The 13,158-nt window shown below is 43.3% G+C and overlaps 1 long non-coding RNA gene across 1 annotated transcript; it reads left to right on the top strand.

Moving 5' to 3' along the window:
* Positions 1-596: 596 nt before the first annotated feature.
* LOC139437761 (uncharacterized) lies at positions 597-12,923 on the top strand. The gene is made up of 5 exons (XR_011647676.1): positions 597-741; positions 4,764-4,991; positions 5,373-5,524; positions 8,050-8,089; positions 8,264-12,923. It is a non-coding gene; the product is annotated as an uncharacterized lncRNA (long non-coding RNA).
* Positions 12,924-13,158: the final 235 nt, after the last annotated feature.

Genomic DNA, 13,158 nt, shown 5'->3' with positions numbered 1-13,158 from the left:
AAGATGCAGCAAATAGACACAGAGAATAGACGGAGGCGGGGGCGATAAATCAATCTTTAGGAAAAGAAAAAAGAAAATATATAGGATAGCAAATAAAGTAATCACATAGGATTAAATATAAGCTAGGACGCAAGGTACTTTTACTTTTAAAAACAGCCAAATATTTCTAAAAGAAAACAAAGAAGACCTAAATAAATTGAAGGACCTTCCATGTTCATGGATTGGAAGACTAAGTATCTGTTAAGGTATCAATTATATCCAAAGCATTTTAAGAATTCAATAACTTCTAATCAAAATTACAATAGCCTTCTTTACAGCAATGGGAAAGTCCATCATCATATTTTTATCAAAGTGAAAAGAACCTCGAATAGTGAAAACCACTTGGAACAAGAAGAACAAATCTTGAGGAAACACACTTTCTGGATTTTAAAACATTACCAGTAAATCCACTGTAATCTACATTTTACTCCTCCATCCTGAGGACAAAATGACAGTTAAAAACCTCACGATGAACGTGGCGGGCAGCCTGGGAGGAGGCGCGGAGAGGGCTATGGAGGTCGCGAGACAGCGCGGAGGCGGGCGCGGCGGCGGGGGATAGAGGAGCCCGCGGGAGGCCCGAGGGGCGCCGGGGGCTGCTCGGCGCCTGCCGAGAGCCGCAGAGGGGGCGCCTGACTAACCCCGCGCCGCTTCTGCCACAGCGCGAAGGGCGACGCGGTGCCCGAGGGCGCGGGGAGCGGGCAGGTGAGAAATTGTTACTCGGCGGTCGTCCTCACGGGTTCTACCCCCAGGGCCCCTCCCTGGGAAGCTCCCCGCGGGGAAGACGCCGCACGACCCCGCTCGGGCCTGTGCGGACAGAGCGCGCGGCGGGAGGCGCGGGTGAGCCTGCGGGGCCCAGCCAGGGCTGAAGCCGAGGCGGCGGCCCCGGGAGCCCGATGCGCCCCGGGGAGTGTGCGGTTCTGAGCCGACCCCGGGCGAGCGGGCGGGGAGGCTCACGCCGGGAGCGGGCGGGTCTAGCGCCGCCGCCGCGGGGGCTTTGTGAACGCCGAGGCCGCCCCGAAGATGCGGGAACACGGCGGAGGCGCGGGGAGCAAACGCCGCGGGAGTCCCGGCTCGCCTGACCCGATGGGCGCTGCAGGGGGAGGGCCCGCGGCTCCCGCCGAGATGCCTGCGGGAGGGACGGTGGCCGGGGAGGAGGAGGCGGCCGAGAGGGGAGCGGGAAAGGACGTGGAGAGGGCTGCGGGCTGCGCGCGCTGCCCCGGGGCGGCGGGGAGGGAGAGTCTCGGTCTTAATCTACTTGCGTAGGCCCAGCCTCTCCGAACTGCTGCTGGGTAGAGGAGGGCCGTGGAGATGTGGTAGAGCCGGGAAATGTCACAGAGGCTAGGGAGAGCTTGGCAGGGCGGGCTAGCTGGGTGGGCGCCCCAGAGCCTCGGAGACTTCCCTGTCCTTGGAGCTTGGGTGTTCGTGGGGAGGGAGAAGGTGGCTTGGCCTCAGTCCGAAGTGTTTTGAGCAGAAAGCCAAGCTCCTCCCGGGCGCCCGGGATCTGACCACAGCCCGGGATGGGACATTTGGGGTGGGGGTTGGACCGGCCTCAGACTCCACTTCGGGGCTCTGAGAGTCTGAGGGGTAGCTGGGAAGCTCTGCGCCCCCCCCCCCCCCCCCCGCAGCACCCAGGAGACAGGAGGGGATGGGCAGCCACAGGTGGTCCCTGTGTCCTGCAGGCAAAGGGTGGCACAGGTTCGGGGCTGCCCAGCCAGCAGGAGCTGCTGGGTGAGGGGAAACTGAGCTCCATTTGGGGTTGAGCTGAGAAGCTAACGAGGCGAGGAGACCTGACTCCCGGGATGGGTTCTGGGGTGTGCTGTGCTCCCGTCTGTTTCTGTCCTTCATCGTCCACTAAAGGAACAGGAAGGAAAAGGCCACCCGGGCTTTGTGCCCTGTTCCTCAGGCTGCCTCAGCTCCCATCCGGTGAAGTCAAAGCACCTTCTAATTGGGCACTAGCAGGGTCGGGAGGGGGTGGGCTGAGCCCAGGGCTCACTTGCTAGACATGGACGGCAGGTCTCCCGCTGGAAACCCAGGAGGTGTGGAGAGTGGGGAGAACAGCTTCCCCGAACCAGGGGAGTAGGGGCGGCTCCCAGCCGGCCTCGTCACCATCTTCAGGGGAGAGCTGGGTCTCCCCAGGCACCCAGGCCTCTGACAGGCGCCATGCCTGATTCTCACCAGCCTGGGAAGGGCTGTGGCCCAGTGTCCTCTCCTGCATGAGAAGGCCAGGGGCTCCTCTCACTGCCCACTGCTCCTTAATGGTCCCTCCAAAAAGGAGCCCTGGGCACGGGGGTGGGCAGGGCTATGTACAGGGCACTGAGGTCCCCTTGCTAATGGGCCCTGCTGCTATCAGGAACGTCACCTATGGGTGACAGTGACCTGACCCACTTTCCTGGCCTGCTGCCCTTGTGTGGAGAGGATGGAAAGAGAAGGGCTCAGCAGGGAACTGAGCCTTTTCTGGCATTTTCCTTTCCCTGGACTGGCTCAGATGCAGGCTTCACCTTCCTGCCCAGGAGGGTTTCCTGAACCTGGGATTGGGACCGCATTGTTTGGAAAGGATGAAAGTAAAGGCTTCAGTACTCAAAGGATTGGATCTGCCCAGGTCTGGCCCCCAGGAGCTCCCCCAAATCCACCCTCTCCCCCTGTGGAGACACCAAGCACCAAGAGAAACTCAGAGGTCTGCTAAGACAGATGCCACCCAGGCCAGTCAGCAGTTTCCCTCACTGACTCACAGTTCCTCTCACTCCTAGTTCTCTCCTTCTCTCTGCCTCCTGCCTTCACTGTCTCTCCTTCACTCTTTACACTCTTTCCTCCTCAACCATTTCTTCCTCTCCCTTTGTCTTCCCCTTCTTCACCCTCCTCCTTCTCCCCCAGACTTCCCCCTCCCTCCCCCCAGGTCTGTTTCTACCTTGCTTCTCACCTGCACACTGCAGCTGAAACCAGAAGCAGGGCCTGTGAGCAGCCTGTGAGCTCAGCTCCCAGCCTCCTGAAGGGGGAAAACACGCACTGTTCTCTGTGCTGCATCCCCTTTGCAGAGGAGCCAGGCTGCCCTGACTGCTGCATTTTCCTGGCCCTCACATCCCTGCACCCTGCCATTTACTCACTCTGCTCCTCCCTCCTCCCACCCCTATATTTTTATTTGGAAGGGAAAAGAAAATCCACTTCTTTTTTTTTTTTAAGTTTTACCTTATTCATTCATTCATTCATTTTATCCCCACCCCCCTCTGGTTGTTTGCACTCTCTGTCTGCTTGCTGTCTTGCTTGTTGTCTTTTTTGGAGGCACTGGAAATAACACAGGACCTCTCGTGGTACGTGGGTGCCCAACTTCCAGAGCCACATCTATTTCCCTCCATTGCTTTTGCAATAGTAATTAAAAATCCCCACTTAAAAAAGGACAAGGTACAAGGACAGACATATAGTTCAAGGGAATAGAATTGAGAATTCACAAAGAAACACTCATAGCTATGGCCAATTAACATTCGTAGGACAGTGTTAGATTTACAGCGAACTTGTGTAGGAAGTACAGAGAGTTCCCAAATACCCTACACCAGGGGCTTCTGTTATCAACACCTTACATTAATTGTGTTCATTTATTATAATTGGTGAATAAACATTAATATATTATTAAATAAAGTCAATAGTTTACATTAGAGGTCCCTCTTTGGGTTGTACAGTTCTCTAGGTTTTGACAAATAATTTCTTGTATCCTGCATGACAGTATCACACAGAAGAGTTTCAGTGCTGGAATTTGCCCTGTGTTTTTTCTATTCATCTGTTCACCTGTCTCCCTTAACCCTTGGCAACCACTGATCTTTTTCCTTTCTCTATAGTTTTGCCTTTTCCAGAATGCCAAGTAGTTGGAATCATATAGTATCCAGCTTTTTCAGACCAGCTTCTCTCACTTAGAAATATGCATTTACGATTCTCCCATTTCTTTTTTTTTTTAAGATTCATTTATTTCTCTCCCCTTCCCTGCACCCCTCCCAGTTGTCTGCTCTCTGTGTCCATTCGCTGTGTGTTCTTTGCCATATCTTTTTGTGGCTTGATTACTCCTTTTCTTTATGCGTAATAATCCCCTGTAAGTATGTATTACAGTTTGTTGTTTATCCATCTTTTGAAGGACCTCTTAGTTGCTTCCAATTTTTGTCAATACTGAATAAAATCTCTATGAACATCAGTGTGTAGGTTTTCTGTGGACACAGTTTCCAACTCATCTGGGTAAATGTTTTAATACTAAAAATGACTTCTTACTTCCTCTCACAAAGTCACTGGTAAAACATGAAGCCCTGCTTTATCATGAGGAGTTGGAGCTGGAGTTGTTTCTGTGGTGGAGGTGGCCAGCCGGCCAGGATCACTGGAGGCACAGGAGGCCTGCACCCAGGAGAGCAGGACCGTCTCCTCATCCATGGTGTGACCTGCACCACACAGGAGGTGATGGCAGCTTCTCCTTGGAGGCCAGGGGGGCAGTGATCTCCTGGTCATCTTGTCCTCCATCCACTTGTTTTGGTGCCTTCTTAGCTTCATTCTCAAACTCAACATAGGTATAGCCTTTGGATAGATGGTTATTATCCTTCCCACCACAATGTCAATTATTTTCATTTTCCCATAGGTGCAGAGTATCTCCTTGACGTAATCCTTGACCGCAATACTGGTGAACCTCCCAAAGTACACTTTGGTAGGTTTAGGGGAAGGACTCTGCCTTTTCCTTTCCTTTTCATTTCTTTTAGGTGGTTTGGATTTGGAGCAGGAATGGTCATGGATGTACCAGAAGGCCTCAGAGAACTCAAGGAGCTGTGGGAGCTGGAGAGGCAAGATGTGCTGGAACTGACTGGCTTGAGGCTTAAGAGTTGCTGAAACCACTGCTCAATCCTGTGCTGGTGCTGGAGCAAGAACTGGGGGTATAGCTGAGAGAAACCTGCTGCTGCCTCTCCAGTGGAAGCACTGTGACTCTTGAGGTTTATCCCTTCCACAATCATTCACACTCTGCTCCTTGGTGGTCCCATTATCTGTAGATGACTTACCAGAGTCTATACCTTTGATAGGAGAAGGAGCCACCTTCCCACCTGTAACTTCTCCTATTCTCTTAAGCTGCCAAGAATGGCACTGCGCTACATTCCTGTCTTTTTGTTTTTCTTTTTTTTCCTTTTATAGTACCCATTCAGTGGGTATAAGATGATATCACATTATGGTGTTGATTATCATTTCCCTAATAGCTAGTAATGTTGAGCATCTTTTCATGTCCTTGTTAGCCATTTGTATTTTCCCTTTGGAAAAATGCTTGTGCAAGTCTTTTGCCCATTTTTTTGCCCAAATTTATTTTTATTTTGTATACATAGGAAACAGGATCCTATCAAAAGAGAATAGGAGGAGGAAAGAAATGAGCCAAGTGTTGCAGATGAAAAGCATGCACAGATCTGCTTCAAGTTTACTCCTAATCACCGACTCTACAACCCTTTAACTCACCAGGAGTTGGAACACACTCTGAGAGGTGAGTACAATCCACATTAAGGACAAAGGGAGCCATAACACCTGGGAAATACCATCAGAAGTGGAATTTGAGTTGTAGGAGTTCTTTATATATTTTGGATATAAATCATGAGGATATGTTGTTACCAAATGTTTTCTGCCATTGAGTAAATTCTTTTCACTGTCATGACAAAGTCCTTTGAGGCACAAAACTTTTTAATTTGGGGGAGGTCCCAAATCTCTACTTTTTCTTTTGTGCTTGTGCTTTGGGTATAAAGTCTAAGTAACCACTGCCTAACACAAGATCCTGAAGATGCTTCCCTACATTTCCTTCTAGGAGCTTTGTAGTTGTTCTTCTTGTGTTTAGGCCTGTGGTCCATTTTGAATTAATTTTTGTATATGGTGTGAAATAGGGGTCTTATTTCATTCTTTTACATTAGGATACCCAGTTCAACAGGCACATTTGATGAAAGGACTATTCTTTCCTAATTGAGTGTATTTGGCAGCATTGTAAAAAATCAATTGACCATAGATGTGAGAGTCTATTTCTGAACTCTAAAATTGATTCCATTGGTGTATATATCTATCTTGTGACAGTACCATGCTCTTTTGAACACTGTACTTTATAATAAGTTTTGTAGTCAGGAAGTGTGAGTCTTACAAATTTGTTCTCTTTCAAACTGTTTTTGGCTGTTTGGGGTGTCTTGCTGTCTTAGTTTGCCAAAGGGCTGTCAATGCAAAGTACCAGAAATGTGTTGGCTTTTATACTGGGAAATTTATTAGGGTAAAAGCTTACAGTTCCAAGGCCATGAAATGTCCAAATCAAGGCACCATCAGGTGAAAGTCAGCTTCTGGTGCATGCTATTTTCCACATTTAGCATGGAAATCTACTCAGCTAAATGTCAAAGTTAATCATTCTCAAGTTCTGCCTTCCGTACAACATCAGGAGTCAATTCTGCCAAATTTTCTCCAACTTCAAAACAAGTATCTCCTTTCCTCCAGTATCCACTAAATTTCCTTCTAAGGCTTCATCAGAAAAAACTTTAGGATACATATTCCTGCCAACAGTCTCTTCAGTGCAATCTAGTCTTTTTCTATCCAGAATCTCACAGTTCCTCCAAAGAAATACCCCTTACCTATGTATAAAATCATTCCAACATTTTTGGTAATTGCAAGCAGCACAACCTCACTCTCCTGGTGCCTATTTCTGTCTTAGTTCACCAAGGGCCTGCCAATGCAAAGTACCAGAAAACTGTTGGCTATATATATAATAGGATATTTATTAGAGTAAAAGCTTACGATTCCGAGGCCATAAAACACCCAAATCAAGGTACCATCAGAGATGATTTCTCATCAAAATTGGCTATTGGTGACCCTAGTATCCTGCCACATGGCAATCAGGCAAGAGAGTAGGTCTGCTGGGCTCTCTCTAATTCCTCCTTCAAACTCAGCTGTGGCTGATCAGTCATCTCTCCCTGGGCCTCAGTTCTTTGAGCCTTTTGGGGCTTCTCTCCTTGAGCTGTGAATGAACCTGGAGTCCTTTTTCTCACGTGGTAGGAACAAAATGGTAGAGCTCCCTTTTCCTGTGTGTTTCTCTCTCTCTGTCTCCAAGTATATAATACACAGTAAGAGGGCAGAGATTCAACCTGAGTCATGCTTCCCTGATACACTCCGAAACAGGGTCTTACATACACAGAGTTTGATTAGTTCCAAAACATCATCTTTCTTGGAGATTCACCAAATTCAAATGTCACACTTAACCTTCCAAATAAATCTGATTATTGGCATTTCCATTTCTGTAAAGTAGAAAGCTTTTAGAATTTTGTTCAGTATTGTGTTGAATCTGTAAATCATTTTGGGTAGAATTGACATCTTAATATACGTTGCCTTCCGATCCATGAAAATGGAGTGTATTTCTATCTATTTAGGCCTTCTTTGACATCTTTTAGCAATGTTTTGTAGCTCTGTGTACAATCATTTACATCCCTGGTTAAATTTATTCTTAGGTATTTGATTCCTTTTGTTGCTATTTTAAATGGATTATTTTTCTTGATACCATTCTCAGATTGATCATTGCCAGTGTATAGAAACACTAGTGATTTTTGCACATTGATATTGTACTCTGTCACTTTGGTGAATTTGTTTATTCATTCTACTAACTTTGTTGTGGATTTTTCAGGACTTAGTACATATAGAGTCATGTCATCTGCTGAGAGTAAATTTTTTCCCTCTTCATTTCCAATTTCCATTCCTTTTATTCCTTGTTCTTGTCTGACTGCTATGACTAAAATTTCCAGTACAATTTTGAATAAGAGTGGTGACAGTGAGCATACTTTTATTGCTTCAAAAGTAGAGGGAGAACTTACATTCTTCTCCATTGAGTACTATGTTAACTGTGTTTTTCATATGTGGGTTTAATCATGTTGAGGAAGAGTTCCTATATTCCTATTTTTCTAAAGTTTTTTTTAAGATTTATTTTTTATTTATTACCCCCTCCCTCAGATGGTTCTCTCATCTGTCTTCTTATTGTTTGTTCACCTTCTCCAGGTGGCTTTGGGAACCAAACACAGGACCACCCACATGGGAGGTGAGTGCCCAATGGCCTGAATCACATCCACTCCCCATGGCTGCAGTGTCTGCTGACTTATGGCATTTGCTCATTTTGGTGTCTGCTCATTAGGGCAGTGCAGCATCTAGCTCATTGCTGTGGGTACAGCATCTAGCTCATTGTGGCAGGTGTGGTGTCTGCTTCTCTTCTTAGGAGGCACCAGCACCTGGACCTGGGACCTCCCATGTGGTAAGTGGGTGCCCAACTGGTTGAGCCACATCTGTTTCCCTCTAAAGGGTTTTTATCAAGAAAGTTTGCTGTGTTTTGTCATATGCCTCTTCTGCATCAATAGAAATGGTTATTTCCTTTCATCCTTTTCATTTGTTAATGTGATGTATTACATTGATTTTTTTCTTTATGTTTAACCAGCATAGCTAGGATAAAACACACTTGATCATGATGTTTAATTATTTTAGCATGCTGTTAAATCTGAATTGCAAGTATATTGTTGACGATTTTTGAATCTGTATCCATAAGAAAAACTGGTCTGTAATTTTCTTCTCTTGTAGTATTTTTATTTTTTAGCTGGATTTGGTATTACTGTGATGTTGACTTCATAGAATGGGTAAGGTCTTATATCCTTTTCTTTAATATTTTGGAAATGTCTGAACAGGATTGGTTTTATTTTTGGCATGCTTGGTAAAATTATCTGTGTATTCATCTGATCCTAGGCTTTTCTTTGGAGGTTTTTGATGACTGATTCAAAGTCTTTCCTTCTAATTGTTCTGGTATGGTCTTTTATTCCTTCTAGAATCAGTGTAGGTTATTCTTTTGTTTCTAAGAATTTGTTCATTTCCTCTAATTTGTCTAATTTGTTGGCATATAGTTGTTCATAGTATCCTCTTATGATCCTTTTTAGTTCTGTGTGGTCAGTAGTAATGTCTCCCATCTCATTTCTGGAATTTATTTGCTTGTGTCTTCTCTCTTTTTCCTTTGTCAGTCTAGATAGGGTTTTCCAATATTACTGATCTTTTCAAAGAAAAAAATATTTGGCTGTGTTTATTCTATTGTTTGTCTATGCTCAATTTCATTTATTTCTATTCTAATTTTTTTTGTATCTTTCCTTCTGCTTGCTTTGGATTATTTGCAGTTTTTTTCCTAGTTCTTCCAGGTATGAATTTTTTATTTTAGCTCTTTCTTCTTTTTAATGTAAGCATTTGGGGCTCTTACTTTCTTCCTCAGCACTGCCTTCACTGCAGGCAGAAAACTTACAGGCAGAAAACTCCTATAAATTTTTATATATTGTGTTCACATTGTAATTTATCTCTAGGTATTTACTATTTCCCTTGCACTTTCTTCTTTGAGGACTGATTGCTTGAGAATGTGTTATTTAACTTCTATATACTCTGGAATTTCTAGTACCTAGCTTCATTCCATTATGGTCAGAAAAGACCCTTTGTATAAACTCAAACTTTTTAAAATTCATGAAGACTTGTTTTCTTTTTTTTTTTTTAATATTTTTTATTGTGAGTTTTATAGATGCAGATGAGTGCATAAAAACATTTTCAGACCCCACATGCTTCTCTCCTAGAGAATGATCCTTGACATTTAAGAAGAATGTATACTGTTTTGGGGTGTAATATTTTGTATATAACTTTTAGGTCCAGTTCATTATCAACATTTTCAGTACTCTGTTTATCTACTGATCCTCTGGCTAGAAGTTCTATCACTTGATCAGAGTAGTATATTTATGTCTCCAACTCTTATTTCAGTGGTGTTCTTTTTTCCCTTCATAATTGCCAATGTAGACCACATGTGTTTTGGTGCAACATGGTTGTATGCATGTATATTCTGATTATTTCTTCTTGGTGGCTTGCCCCCCTTTATTTGTCTCATTTAAGTTTTTGATTTATCATCTATTTTGTCCAATATGTGTATAGCTACCCCAGCTCTTTTTTGGTTACTCTTTTGCATGAAAGATCTTTTTCCATCCTTTCGCCATCAACCTATTCAATTATTTGTGTCAAAGGACTTTGTCAAATGGGTGTAAAGGCAGCTGATTCAATGGGAGAAACTATTTGGCAATCCCATATCTGAGAACCATTTAATATCGATGATATACAAAGAGATCATACAAGTCAACAATAAAAAAACCAACTACCTGATTAAAAAATGGGCAAAAGTCTTAAAAAGACAACTGCCAAAGAAGAAATGCAAATGGCAAAGAAACACATGAAAAAATGTTCAACATCACTAGTGATTAGGGATATGCTAATCAAAAATACAATGAGATATCATTTCACACCTATCAGACTGGCTGCTGTTAAAAAGTTAGAAAACTGTAAATGTTGGAGAGAATGTGAAGAGATAGGAATGCTTATTCACTGTTGATGAGAATGTAGAATGGTACAGCCACTGTGGAAGACTGTTTGGCAGTTCCTAAGGAAGTTGAATATAGACTTGCCACAGGATCTAGTAATGCCATTTCCAAGTATATACCCAGAAGAACTAAGAGCAGAGACATGAACAGACATCTGCATGCCAGTGTTCATAGTGGCATTATTCACAGTTGCCAAAAGTTGGAAAACAACCCAGGTGCTCATCAACTGATATGATAAGCAAATTTTGGTGTATACATATGATGGAATATTATGCAGCTGTAAGAAGAAATAAAATTGGAAAGCATATGAAAACATGGATGAACCTGGAAGACATTATATTGAGTGAAGCAAGCCAGACACAAAAGAACAAATGCTGTATGATACCACTATCATGAACCATATATATTGTGCAACCTAATGGAGTTGACAGTTAGAATTTAGGTCACCAGAAAGTAGAATGAGGGTAGAGAATGGAAAGCTGAGGATTAATCTGTACAGAATTGGTAAAAAGATTGTTTGTAAATCTTTGGAAATGAATAGAAATGGTGAAAGCTTATCATGGTGTTTGTAGCTAGCAGGGCTATTATATGACAGTGGTTGAAAGGAAAAGTCTAAGGTCATGTATATTAATAGCAAGAAAGCTAAACTGGAAAAAATGGCACTGTTCTTATTTCTCTTTTTGTCTTTTTAGTTGTTCTTACACTCTCCTCCAACTCTCTCTCTCCTGTTTTTTCCTTTCAACCTGCAGAACTCCTTTTAGTATTTCTTGAAGAGTGGGTTTCTTATTGGCATATGCTCTTAGTTTCTGTTTATCTGTGAATATTTTGAATCCCCCATCATTTTTGAATGCCGGCTTTGCTGGATAGAGAATTCTTGGCTGGAGGTTTTTTCCTTTAGTACCTTAACTATGTCATACCACTGCCTTCTTGCCTCCATGGTTTCAGATGAGAAATCAGCACTAAATCTTATTTTTTAACTTCTCTTGTATGTGATGGTTCTCTTTTCTCTTGCTGCTTTCAGTATTATCTCTTTGTCTTGAGCATTGGAAAGTTTGACCAGAACATGTCTTGGAGTAAGCCTGTTAGGGTTTATAATGTTTTGGGTGCACTGCACTTCCCGGACATGTACATCCATCTCTAGACTAGGTCTGGGAAGTTTTCAGCCATTATTTCCTTCAACACCCCTTCTGTTCCAGTTCCCTTTTCATCTCCCTCTGGATGCCTATAATGCATACGTTTGTGCATTTTATGTTGTCATTCAAATCCTTAAGTCCCTGCCTGATTTTTTCTATCTTTTATCTACCTGTTTTCTACCTGATTTCATATGTACTGTCTTCCACATCACTAATTCTTTCCTCTGCCTATTTAAATCTGCTGTTATTTGCTTCCAGTGTCTTTTTGACTTCTTGGATTGTACCATTTATCACCACTATATCTTTTATTTCTTTATGTATGTTTACAATTTCTTCAATATGTTCCATCAGTGTCTTCTTTTTTTAAATTTATTTCTCTCCCCACCCCCCACCCCAATTGTCTGCTCTCTGTGTCCATTTACTGTGTGTTCTTCTGTGTCCACTTATATTCTTGTCAGCAGCACTGGGAATCTGTGTCTCTCTTTGTTGCATCATCTTGTTGTGTCAGCTCTCCATGTGTGCAGTGCCACTCATGGGCAGGCTGCACTTTTTTCCTACTGGGCAGCTCTCCTTATGGGATGCACTCCTTATGCGTGGGGCTCCCCTACATGGGCGACAATCCTGTGTGGCACGGCACTCCTTGCACACATCAGCACTGCATGTGGGCCAGCTCACCACACAGATCAGGAGGCCCTGGCTTTGAACCTTGGACTTCCCATGTAGTAGGCGGGCACTCTATCTGTTGAGCCAAATCTGCTTCCCTAGTCCTTAATCTCTTCCTTCACTTCATTAAGTTGGTCCATGGTATTTGTTTGGGCAGCTTTAATTAGTTTTCAGTGTTCTGCATCTCTTCCTGGTTTTTAGGTTGTTCATTGAACTGGGCCATGTCTTCCTGTTTCTTAGTATGGTTTATAATGTTTTGTTCTTGTCTGGTCATCATTTTATCTTGATGGATTTATTCACTTGATTAGGTTCTCTCTTTCTTCCAGGGTTTTATTTAGTTGCTTTTGTTGTGCATGTGCTAAGTTTTCTCTTTGACACTTTGCTCCTCTTCTGTTTCCTGTTGTCTGTGTTCCCTAAAGGAAAACATTAGGGCCAGAGAAAGCAAAAGAGGTAAGAAAAGTAAAAGGATAATAGTAATAACAATAGCAATCATTAGAAAAGGAACTGTATAAGACCTTGGCAAATGAATTTCTGTAAGCAGTGTTGAGTAATGGGAATAAAAAAGTTGGGTACCAACAATGAAATGAGGAACCAAATAGAGAAAAATATATAGAATGAATTAAAAGGCCAGAATGATGAGGAGAGAGTGAAAGAGAAAAGAAATGACAAAAGAAAAAAGTTAATAAAAGAAAGAAAATTAGACAAGATAGAAATAAAAACCAGAAGAGTTGAGGACTAAAGAGAGATGGAATGTAAGAATAACAACAGAAAGTGGATAGCAAGATGGAAGAGAAAGAGATTGTATTGCTAGATAAAATCAGTATACACAGAAAAGGAGAAACCAAGGAAAAGGAAACACTGCAACCAAGAATCAAGCCAGCAGCACCTTGAGGAATTTATGTCATTGTCCGGCGCCCTCCAGATCCATGCCC

This window comes from Dasypus novemcinctus, chromosome 27 (genome assembly GCF_030445035.2).
Source record: "Dasypus novemcinctus isolate mDasNov1 chromosome 27, mDasNov1.1.hap2, whole genome shotgun sequence".
Taxonomy (NCBI): Eukaryota; Metazoa; Chordata; class Mammalia; order Cingulata; family Dasypodidae; genus Dasypus; species Dasypus novemcinctus.
The sequence above is the reverse complement of the archived record's forward strand: the minus strand, read 5'-3'. Positions and strand labels throughout refer to the sequence as shown.